The sequence below is a fragment of the Haliotis cracherodii genome, unplaced genomic scaffold (assembly GCF_022045235.1).
Source record: "Haliotis cracherodii isolate W230 unplaced genomic scaffold, xgHalCrac1.p SCAF_8, whole genome shotgun sequence".
In the NCBI taxonomy this organism is placed as follows: domain Eukaryota; kingdom Metazoa; phylum Mollusca; class Gastropoda; order Lepetellida; family Haliotidae; genus Haliotis; species Haliotis cracherodii.
In genome coordinates, this window is record NW_027266341.1 from 22,385,086 (window position 1) to 22,397,822 (window position 12,737).

Here is a 12,737-nt window from a genome sequence, read left to right on the forward strand (position 1 = left end):
TTCAATCTACTCAATGAATTGCGGCACCTTAGATTCCTGGGCCACCCCTGCCCCCTATTGAAAAAGATGCTGTATAGTGCTCCATATGGTGAAAATGTCAACAGATGTCCATGAATAAACATAACAGCAACCTTCGTCTTTGGCGAATAGAATGATTAATTAGCATACCATAAGGATATGATAATACACAATCAGCAAATCCACACGTAACCAACCAATCCTCTTTTCAATCACCTCTAGAACTTGCATGAGGTATTGGGGATCGATTATTCCTTGAATCCCAATGTTGTGCATTTCAGCTTTCTTCATAAATGTGACTTCAATGTTTACTTTCCAAGGCAAGGAAATCCCCATGAGGGGCTTAAGTTTACCCAAACAATAGGCATGTATATACATATCCCTCTACAACACAGACACGATGCCATTACTCTCTCTGTACACATCCACACTTAGGATGAAACAATATTTTCATATTATTAACGCCACATTATTGAGTGCTATACTTTCAGGGCTGTCCAGACAGTGTCAAACAATTGTCATATTTCATCTTTGACAAAGTCACGATTATCAGATGAATCCCAGAAAGCCAACAACCACATCCATCTCACTGATTCTCAGTCAGGTTTGTCAATACATCCATATTAACACAAAAATGATTACAACATGGACTTTCATGGCAGTTATTGCATTTAGTCGATGTGTGCAAAGGTTAAATTATGATAGGGTCCGTGCTTGGGTTATACTGCAGGTTCAATTTATGAATACTAAAGCATGAAAGCCAATAGTTACTGTCTAGCTTTGCTTTTATTTCAAGACTTAAGTGCTACTACATTATACATCGAATTTCTGCTTATATTTAGAGACCAGTTCATCCTTATCTTACAGATGAGCCTTTGCATAATGTTGTCCATTATATCTGTAAATAATACAACATTTGGAAGATAGTCTCTGTAAATTATTAACCTTAAAACAGATTAACATCTTTCTCTCGATTTTTGTTACTTTTTTTTTTATTATTCAGAGTCTAGGCAAGTAATAAACTATAGATACAGTGAACATATCTTCAAAGAGATAGATGTATATATTTTGTTAAATGAAGCCTCTACTTATAAAAATGTTATAATCTGATATTGAATAAGCTTTGATTTTTTACATCTTTAAGTAATATTCTTTCAAATCTGGATTTTGAATGATGATTTTATATATTTTTTTAAGATTTGTGAGTTGCAAAATTTAATTCCGAATTTCATTTTGGTCTTGAAAACATATTTTTTATAAAGAATGATTTCTTTTCTTTGACCTTTTGGGTTTCATACATAAAAATGTTCATATCAGTGTGCTTCCAAACTAAACATGACCTAAGTACCTGAAACTGTGGCGCCATCGGTCTATTCAGACCATTTCCTTTTGGAGTCATGGATTCCAATACTTGCGGAAGCCACACGGATCCCAAAATGCCCAGCAAGACTGGTTATCAAAAACACCACCTCTCTAACCACCCACTGTAAAAGCTTACTTTACCCTCCTATTCAAAATCAGGACTTCATTCTCATCAGGCTTGATGCTCCTAAATGAACTTTCAACCTTTTCTATTTACCGAATTTCGTATCAGAACATGAATCATCAATCATTTCAAGATATTGCTGCTTGTCATCATGGTACAATATGTGCTGGAGTCCAAGAAGTCTCCACTCAGACTGTAATCAATATATTTGCAAAGGTTCTCGCAAAACATTCGTATACTCTGGTTTTACCATCTGAAAATACCAGCAATTGATTCCAACGATGGAGCGCTTGTCTTGTTCAAACCATTGTCTTGGAAGAGAATAGTTCTGCTTCTATTTCCTATAAACCACTCACAAGCACATTCACTATTATAAATCACATTGTTAACTAGAAGAAAAGGACAGCACTGTGCATTTTAAGACATTTATTTAATAGCAATTTGTTTTGGCGTGATATTGAGGAAATATCACATGCCTCGATATCTGCCATTTGTTCCTTAGTCTTAACAATGTTTATTTTTGTGCAGTTTAGGAAATGTTGAGTAAGGCTTGTTATTTTGTGTCTATGATAATATTTGCCATTTGAGTATATTACAGATTTGAAGTGCTTGCTGTACTCACCTTCTTTTCATGAAGGCATGAAATACTATTGATTGTTTTCATTGTGAAATATTATTCCTGGGATAGGAACATGTATATTTTCAACATGTTCAGATGTGCTTCTGTCGTAATTGCCAATCCAAAATGTTCTACTTCATCTCATTATATCTTGAGTAAACTCATTTTCGAGTAATATAACTTGTTTTCAACATGAATGGGTTCTTGAAAAGGTTCTGAAGATAATTATGGCATTTCATGGTTGAAGTAATGCAATGTTGTAGGGGTAAGCACATACTTTGTTATTAGCCTACTTACCATTTAGAAGAAATTAATAGTCTTGTGGTCTTAAAACTGGACTGTATCATTAGAGGGATCCGTGTTATTTTGAAAGCTGAATGATTTTGTGCATGAATGTTTTGCTCCTAAAATCTGCAACTGTCTGACCAGAATTAACATCATTTTACAAAGATTTTGTTTTCAGTTAAATACTTTAGTGAGACTGCAAAGTGCAACTGAGGACAGAGTGATGTCATAAGAGTTTTTATTTCTCATAGGATTAGAAACAAACGATTTCATAAAAAAATGTATTTGCACCAGTGCAAATATCACTTCATGCATCCACTGTATTGATTACTTCATCTGGATGTCATTGTGGATGTCATTCAGATCTTATTGTGACAAAAGTTGAGAATGACGTCACATTAGAAATGATGTCATAGTTGAAGATTGTTGAAGTTTTGTAAATTGTGGTTTTCTTAGATGGCAGTCATGTTTGCTACATATATTGCTAAAGGGGAGATTAGAAGGGTTAAGAAATTATGGGTAATAAAGAAATGATTACACTCACATGTGTGCCTTACTGATTTTCATAAAACTTGTATAAAATTTCATGAATTACCCTCGCTTTCGCTTGGGAAATACAAGAATTCTGATACTTGTTTCATAAAATCCATATGACACACATGCTTGTATGATATTCTCTATGTATGTAGTTGGAGGGGTGAATGAGTGAGTGGTTGGAGAAGTGAGTCATGTTGGTTGGTTGGTTGGTTGGTTGGTTGGTTGGTTGGTTGGTATGACAATTTATATGCAGGCAGGTGGGTTGATTGGTAGTATAGTGTGTGCATTTATTTATTGGTTTGTTTGATGGATGGTGGGTTTGTTGGATGTTTGGTTGAGTTGGTTGGTGGGATAATTTGTGGTTGAGATCATTTGTTAGTTGGTTGGTTTGTCAATTATTTTGTGGGGTGGTTGGTGAGTTGGTGGGATAGGTTGGTTGGGTGATTTTATGAGTTGGTTGGTGGGTTGGGTGGTGAGATTGTTGGTGGATGGCTTGGTTGGTTGGGTGGGGTGGTTGGTGAGTTGGTTGGTGGGATGGTTCATGTGTTGCATGGTGTGTGGATGTGTGTGTGGGTGTGTAGGATGAATGGGCAATTGAATAAGAATGAACGAGGAATATGATGCTTGTCTGCTGCTCATACCTGAAGCAATCCATGCTATTTAAGAATGAACTACATTCAGTTTTATCAGCAAGTTTGACACAACTCAGTTAAATAGTTACAACATAATGTAACACTTTGATACAAATAAAAACTCTTTTACCTTCTTGAATGTTAACCATTCATACATTCTTGCACCATCATGTGGGTAGCCATTGCTCAAAGTTGCTGTCATATTTATATCATTATTGCTACAATCAAACCCTTAAACTTCCACAAGCCCTTTACTCACACCCATAAGCTCTTAACTTCTCAAACTCCATAATTCCCATACCCAACACACACCCTCACATCCACAGCACCTTAACTCCTTTCTCCAACCCCATAACCCTGTTTTCCCCAATACCATTCTAACTCTACACCTGGTCGTCATTATCATCTCATGTAGGACAACATCTCCCCCACACACACCTCACACACCCACAACCCCTGAACTCCTTTCTCCAACCCCTTTATCCCTGTTTTCCCCAATACCATTCTAACTCTACACCTAGTTGTCATTATCATCTCATGTAGGACAAACATCTCCCCCCTACACACCTCACACACCCACAACCCCTTAACTCCTTTCTCCAACCCCTTATCCCTGTTTTCCCCAATACCATTCTAACTCTCCACCTCGTCGTCATTATCATCTCATGTAGGACAACATCTCCTCCCTTCACACCTCACACACCCACAACCCCTTAACTCCTTTCTCCAACCCCTTATCCCTGTTTTCCCCAATACCATTCTAACTCTACACCTGGTCGTCATTATCATCTCATGTAGGACAACATCTCCCCCCTTCACACCTCACACACCCACAACCCCTTAACTCCTTTCTCCAACCCTGTAACTCCCTTTCCAACACCTTAACCAACCATCCCTAATTCCTTAACCCCAATCCCCAACCCTATAAACTCACATCCACATCCCCTTAACTCCCTTCTCCAACCCCTTATCCCTGTTTTCCCCAATACCATTCTAACTCTACACCTGGTCGTCATTATCATCTCATGTAGGACAACATCTCCCCCCTTCACACCTCACACACCCACAACCCCTTAACTCCTTTCTCCAACCCTGTAACTCCCTTTCCAACACCTTAACCAACCATCCCTAATTCCTTAACCCCAATCCCCAACCCTATAAACTCACATCCACATCCCCTTAACTCCCTTCTCCAACCCCTTATCCCTGTTTTTCCCAATACCATTCTAACTCTACACCTGGTCGTCATTATCATGTCATGTAGGACAACATACCCCCCTCACACACCTCACAGCCACCCACACAACACCCTTTCCTTAACACAATCCTGATCCCAAATACACATGTTCCTTTAAAGAACTTACCTCTCCCATGAATAACTGATACATTGTCAACACAAGAATCCCATGCATTGTTGCATGCTGGCTTAATTTGCGTGCAATGCTGTAAGGTCATGCATAGATAAAATATTGTCAACACATTTGCAATAGGACCTGAACAGAATCTTGCATGACTTGCCCGAAACGATGCATGATGCAATTAATTCTACATATGCAGCACTATATGACTGTCTGATGGCTTGTTGTTTCATGGAACACTGGCATGCCAAGATGCAACATTTCTGTCATGAACTTCATGATATGTCTAGCATTCAAGATGTTGAATATTATATTGTCACAGCGATATATGTGTCTGATGATTCTCAGTTCATCCTCCCTGGAGACTTAAGGGCCCAGTCACCTCCTGTTAGCAGGGAAAGGTTAGGTATTTGGGAGACTGTTAAGGGGAAACCATGATCCACTGTTTGGTGCCTATTTTCAGTGTAGGTAGGTCTAGACACAATTATTGCCTTCTGTGAAATTGAGACATTGTCTTCTTGAAGTGAGGGTACACTTTGATTGGTCTTGATCATAAAACTTGTGTTAGTAGAGAAACAAATGGATGTTTAAATGCCCTGCGCTAAACTGGCCACGATTGCAACATGCCTGAACTCGTTCTAAGTAAGTGTGACAGGCAACTGGCTTGGGGACATGTTGGGTAGTGGGTTAGAACTGGATCCTAGCAGCCTAAGCTGGCCGTAAGAAGTGACTTAATGGATCAGATGATCAAGCCTGGTGACTTGGTTAATGGCGTGTAGGTGTGCCCACACAGCATTGAACATTGCTGCTCCAGAGAGAGAGAGAGAAAGAGAGAAAGAGAGAGAGAGAGAGAGAGAGAGAGAGAGAGAGACACACACACTCACTCACTCACTCACCCCCCCCCCCCCCTCCCCCCCCCCCCCCCCCCACACACACACATGCAGACACAGAGAGAGACACACACTCACACACACACACATGCAGACAGAGCATACACACACTCACTCATACAAACACACATGCAGAGAGAGAGACACACACACACACAAACATGCACAGAGAGTAACATTAGTTACTTTAGCTGTAGCAAGTCCTCATGTGTCTTTGTGGAATAGGGGACCCTTTGACCTGAGGCATCGCTGTCTGCTTTGTGGGCATGCCTCATATTGTTTGTGATCAAGTGCACAAGACTTACCTGCCATGCTGTCACCTGTCTTGCAAACACAGTATCTTATTTAAACAATATCCAGACTGTTTATAGGAACCAGGCCATAGCCTCTCTAAAGAAGCTAAACATGTGGGGTCTCTTTAGCATGCAACATGGTATCATTTTATTTAGGCCCAAACTATATGTTTCTTATCTTGTGGTTCAGTGGAACAATGCTTTTTGTGTGTGACATACAGGTTCATCTACAATAGAATAATCTGGGTTAGAATTGGTCTTCAACAACCCATGTTTGTCGTAAGAGGTGACTAACAGGATCAGTGCATGGTCAGGCTCACTGACTTGGTTCATGCATGTATCCCATTTGTGAAGGTCGATGCTCATGATGTCAGTCACTGGACTGTCTGGTCCAGACTCAATTATTTGCTGCCATGTAGGTGGAATATTTCTGAGTGTAGTGTAAAACAATAAACAAACAAACACATTATGTTAGTCTGGCCTAACTGCATTATCCAAACCTACTGTACGGAGCAGCACCTTGAGTGAGTGAGTGAGTATGGTTTTACGCCGCTTTTAGCAATATTCCAGCAATATCACGGCGGGGGACACCAGAAATGGGCTTCACACATTGTACCCATGTCGGGAATCGAACCCGGGTCTTCGGCGTGACGAGCCAACGCTTTAACCATTAGGCTACCCGACCGCCCCTCCTTGAGTGAAGGGGGTTGTAAAGTACATGCCCCCCCTGTCTGTGTTCCACACCTGCAACTGACAAGGCAGTGGTTCAGTTATCGGCTGGCTTGAAAGGTGGGAGAGTTATCTCCTCAAGGGAGTTGTCCATCACCAGGTGGAACGGAACTGACCAGCTGACCAGTATGTCAGGGATGTACGTGTCTGTGGCCTACACAAGTCAGGCTCATCTGTGATCTCAATAAGTGAGCAGTAGTGGTGTAATGATACCGATGTTGCTTTTTTAGCAATTTCTGTTATTTTTGTTTGCAAAATCTCTTCACCATTTTATTATGACCTTTAATATCTAGATCTAATGTTATTAATATTAAAAAAAAATTTAAGTGAGCTTGTAATGACGGCTGAGAAGAACAATGGAAGCAAGTTGAATGACATTATGGCTCTTGTTGTTGATAAAGAAAAACAAAATGACGTCACATCCTTAGTACTGAGTATGCTCTGTAGAAAAAATATTGCATTCTGGGATAGAAAATAGTAACTTGATACAGAGAAGATTCAGATCGTTCACGGACAATTCTGAATGATAAATGACAACTGGAAATAAAGGGAAAAAACCTTACGTAGGTGACAAATATATAGATCTGTTGTGTAGACATCAATGTTAATAATAGGTGAAAGGCTATGTTGATCACTGCACAAACAAAAATATAAAATTAACATATGTTACAAATATTCCCAAAGAATTAAAGTGAGCTACAGAGCCTTGTGACTCCATGTTTGTGTCTAGTTGACCCCTAGCCATCCCTCTGCTCTTTTGGCCTCCTTACATCTTCACTTGCTGACCGAGACAATATGTACTGACATAATGAAATATGGAGAACTCGTATTCAACAGTCATTCTTACATGTTGTGTGCTGGTACAAAAATATTGATAGGTAACATGAAGAATACTGCATTGTTTTAAACATGGCTTCAAGTATTCATGAGGCTTATTATTCCATACAATGGGAATTATTCAGTCCCAGACACAGCATCTCCATACGCTTTTCAAATCTTGTCAAGACATTTTTTGGTACACTTGTCATTTGATTGTCTAGTGGTCCCTCAAGCACAACACATCTCAAGCATCAAGAATCTGTAGTATAAGTTACTTGTGTTATTAGCAAGGTGTGCATGGCTAAAAAAATAAATGACCTTGTACTTGTGTTATTAGCAAGGTGTGCATGGCTAAAAAAATGAATGACCTTGTACACACCAACACTGAGTGAGTGAGTGAGTGTTGTTTCTGTTATATGTGGTACTAAAGCTTGAAATGATGCAGGTCTTCATTTTCCATATTGGTAAAACTGACTGACCAAGATTCATAATCAGATCAAACCAGGATTCGAACTCATGATCATAGGATTCTGACCTATCTAAGGGAGACAACTCTGTACAGCAAATTGACACAACTAAGAAGACAGTGCCATGATCAAACAGATCAAAGGATAAAGTGTTGTAGGTGAATGTTCAACCAGTAGAAAACCTCCAGCACAGCACATCTAAAGCATCAAGAATCTGTAATGAGGAAATCTTGTACATTCCCTGGCCTTGAGGTGTGCCACATGTAAATAGACATTTATTTGGCATTAAACTCACTCACTCACTCACTCACTCACTCACTCACTCACTCACTCACTCACTCACACTCTGATATGCCTTCTTAGCTTCTGTTTGAGGTTTCTTTTGGCAAACAATGATGGTTTATCAGGGCATCTAACATAAGTTGGGTACAATGTGTGAAGCCCATTTCTGGTGTCCCCTGCCGTGATATTGCTGGAATATTGCTAAAAGCGGCGTAAAACCATACTCACTCACTCACTAATATAAGTGTTGCCTGATGACAATTGTGTTCCCTTGAGTAAATATCAACCTTTCATCATAAAGTCATCATAATAGTTCCACATATCTTGAAAGGTCAGTTTGAACTATAAACTTATTGAAAAACATATACGACTATTCTGAATACCAAATATTCCCAAAGGCGAACCTTCACACACTCACTGCAAAAGTGTGGCGATCTAAATTGGACATCACTCCAGCTTTCCTCAATAAAGTAACTTGGCATCTGATATCGAACAAATAAACTTCATCCTGTGTCCCGAATTTTAAAGCTGTGTCCTCTCCTTCATCATGCGGAAGTATAAATAGGCTGGTCACCCCCTTACTCTCGATCTAACGACCTTCACGTTACGATGTAGCACTTTGACTACACACATACACCGTCCCCGACGTTGCTCCAACACTATGTTAGATGAGGCAGTTACTGATCAATAGCCTAGCTCTGCGGTCTCAGCAAGCAAAACATCAGCTAGGGCTCCTTTCTCAGACTTCGGAAACGCGGCAGAAAGGAGTCACTGGCTCTTTAGGAATGGAGGGAGTAAATTGTGATCAGTCGCCCCTGTCATGTGATCCATCAAAGCTAAAGATCGGGCTGCATCATTCTGGGAAGATATTGCGGAAGACATGGAATTTTACACTGTTGCCGCTTCATTTGTTTGAGATGAAACAATTTGATGGAAGATTATAGATCTGATATATTTATATTCATGATAGTCGAGGTATAGAGGATGGGATCATGGATTTTGAAAACTATTCACACAATAATAAAAGGGATAAATTGTTAAAATATGCGGTAGTTTTCTTTTGATTTTTGGGGTATGGATTTAATGATGGTTTTATCTTTGTATGAAGTTTTCCTTTAATCTGGCTAAAGCTGAATTGGTATATTTTATTGATATCCTGGAACATACGTTTTGACAGGTAAATTGCAGGGGGTTAAAGAATTCATGAAAACATTTTTAAAAAACTCGTAAAATGGGGCCTTATGAATACTTTGAAATAATTATCATATCATATAACACTCCCCACATGAAATAACTGTTTTACTCATCTCAAAACATTGATTTCTCTCTACATGCTATGAAGTAAAAATCATATGAAATATGCACTTAGACAGCGGAAATTTACAACACAAATATCAAAATTGCCATTCAGCACTTAAAAAGCTGTAAAGTTCACATAACAATTGTTTGCGGTTTTTCACATGTTCGGACATTTGACTTTACAAAAACATGCTTCTTTAATAAAACCAAAGGTGATTATAGAACCCTATGCAGACCAAGAGCTGGGTTCGTGGCTTTCCCAGACAAACAGCATGTGGTACTGGGGCCAATATTATGAAAGCAGTAAAATCGGTCAGCAGTTTGTGAATGTGGTCTGGCAGATTTACCTGGCCGAGAGAGTTGTGGTGGTGACCTCTTCCTGTTTCAATGTTGGTCCATCCTACATTAGGTGCAGAAGCAGGGAGATGATGGACTGAAGAATGTGAAGGAAGCAGGGTGAGTGAGTAAATGAGGCCTGGGTGGGATGGATGAGAGGGTTTAGTAAGGAGAGAGAGAGAGAGAGAGAGAGAGAGAGAGAGAGAGAGAGAGAGAGAGAGGTTTAATGCTGCTTGAAGGGAACTTAGACCAACACTTAATCTTTGAAAATATAGAATTTTGATATAAACAAGTAACTCCCTTTAAATTGAAAAGGAGCCCCAGCGACATGGGATACCTGAGGGGAATCTAGACTTGCTTCATTTTGGGTTTTGGCATTAAAGAAAGGGCTGGGTGGAAGGGAAAATAATATGGTTCAGGGACTGTGGTACAGTCTAAGGAAACTAGGCTTTTTGCTGATTTGCAGTGGCAGCAAATATGATTCAGAATCCCTCAATCAATATGTTCTAGGTCAAATATATGATATGTATGAACTTAGCAGTTTGTGATTATCCTAATTACACAGAACAATGAGTAAGTTAGGTTTAACACCCCCAAGAACTGCCAGTTATATCACAGCATGTCAGCTTGAAGTGGAAGGAAAGCCCAAAGTCATGCAGGTCTTAGACATTTTACGTTCTGTGAGTGAGTGAGTGAGTGAGTGAGTGAGTGAGTGAGTGAGTGGGGTTTAGTGCTACTTCGAACAGTAGTTTCATTTACCTCAACACATGTTGGCTATAATGTGGAGGAAAACCTATGATGCAGGTCTTTGACATTTACCACTTTGGTGAAGCTGATGAGCACGGGTATGGTGCTGACATACCTAGAAACATAATCGGGTTGAACTAGGATTTGTACCAGCGATGATCTTAAGGTTTCTGGTGTTTCCAAGGGATGCATCTCTGCACAGTGAATTGCAGCACCTTAGATGACTGACCCCACACCAACCATATATCCTTTATCATAGCCTTACCTGATACCCCACCCCACCTTTATCACAAACCTACCTACCACCACACCCACCATATATCCTTTATCACAAACCTACCTACCACCACACCCACCATATATCCTTTATCACAGACCTACCTACCACCACACCCAACATATATCCTTTATCACAGACCTACTTACCACCACACCCAAAATATATCCTTTATCACAGATCTACCTGCCACCACACCCAACATATATCCTTTATCACAGACCTACCAGCCACCACACCCGACATATATCCTTTATCACAGAGCTACCTAACACCACACCCAACATATATCCTTTCTCATAAACCTATCTGAAACCACACCCACAGTGCACCCCATACTACAATCCTCACACCCATCTATTACCTACATTGCTAAAACCACTTATCCCCCAGTCCCCCACACATACACTTCCCACTGTCATCCCCTTAATGTCACATTCCCTCCATTTCCACCCTTCCCTCCTCCACCCATTTATTTCCATTTATTTCATATACTCTTGACTCCTCCTTTCTGCTTTCCAAGGGGCGGTTGGGTACCCTAGTGGTTAAAGCATTCGCTCGTCACGCCGAAGACCCGGCATGGGTACAATGTGTGAAGCCCATTTCTGGTGTCCCCCCTCCATGATATTGCTAGAATATTGCTAAAAGCAGCGTAAAATCAAACTCACTCACTCCCCTTTACAATCCACCATTCCACCACTGCTTGATTCACACCCTGTTTCTAATCACTGACATTCATTATACTTGTAAACTTGTCGGTTTTATGCAATCACATAATTGACCCTAGATCACTACCTTTCCCCTTACTGTCCACCCCCTTTCTCCTAACTTCCCACCCTCCCTTTCCCCAACCCATGACCCCTCCCTTCATGCTACCCCCCACCAACCCATGACATTGATTGCAAACAGCAGTACTTGTTGATGTTATGTAATCACTTAATTGACTCTGGGGGACTACCTCATCATTTGACTTCCCTCAGTAGACCCCTACGATTCACCCCTCCCCCTGCCCCCCATCCCTCCAACTGGCTACCTCCTACCTCCCTACCTCCCATCACTGACATTCACTACAAACAGACATACTTGTTGGTATTACGTAATCACTTAATTGACTCTAGGTGATAATATGTTAATCATCTGCCCAATTACTTACAGTGTAATTGTACTTAACACATATTTTCCGTTTTATCATTTTATTTCTTTTTGGGTACAAGCACACTCTGGGTACTGAAACAATTCAAAGAGGAAAATTGATCAACAATATAATTACGTTAACACACATTCTTAAGCATATTCTATAAAAGTAATTTTCTTTCAAATGTCAAAATCTTACAGAGATTCCTTCAGATCAGCTGTTTGTTTGGAGTCAGCTAAGAGTGACATGAAATAACATCTATAAGTGTGTATTCTCTAATTTCTACAATACCTCTCCCATCCTTGCAATTAAATATCCCCCTCCCCTCCCTCCTCACCCCCTCCCATGACACACACTCAAAGCTTTGCCCATTCACAACCAACAAATCACGCACTGCAAGACATGCAACAAACACACTCTCACCCATGTCAGCATGACCAGGCTGGCTCCATGTGATGCTACTGTTGATGATGTGCCTGTGTTTTGACTGGCTAGTCCAAGTCACATGACCATCTGCCCGCCTCACTA

General features: G+C 40.2%; 1 protein-coding gene across 1 annotated transcript in view; it reads left to right on the forward strand.

The window, feature by feature from the left end:
- The window catches only part of LOC139450549 (protocadherin-11 X-linked-like), a 212,106-nt gene that overhangs the window by 40,215 nt on the left and 159,154 nt on the right, over window positions 1-12,737 (forward strand). The gene's annotated exons all lie outside the window — the stretch shown is intronic.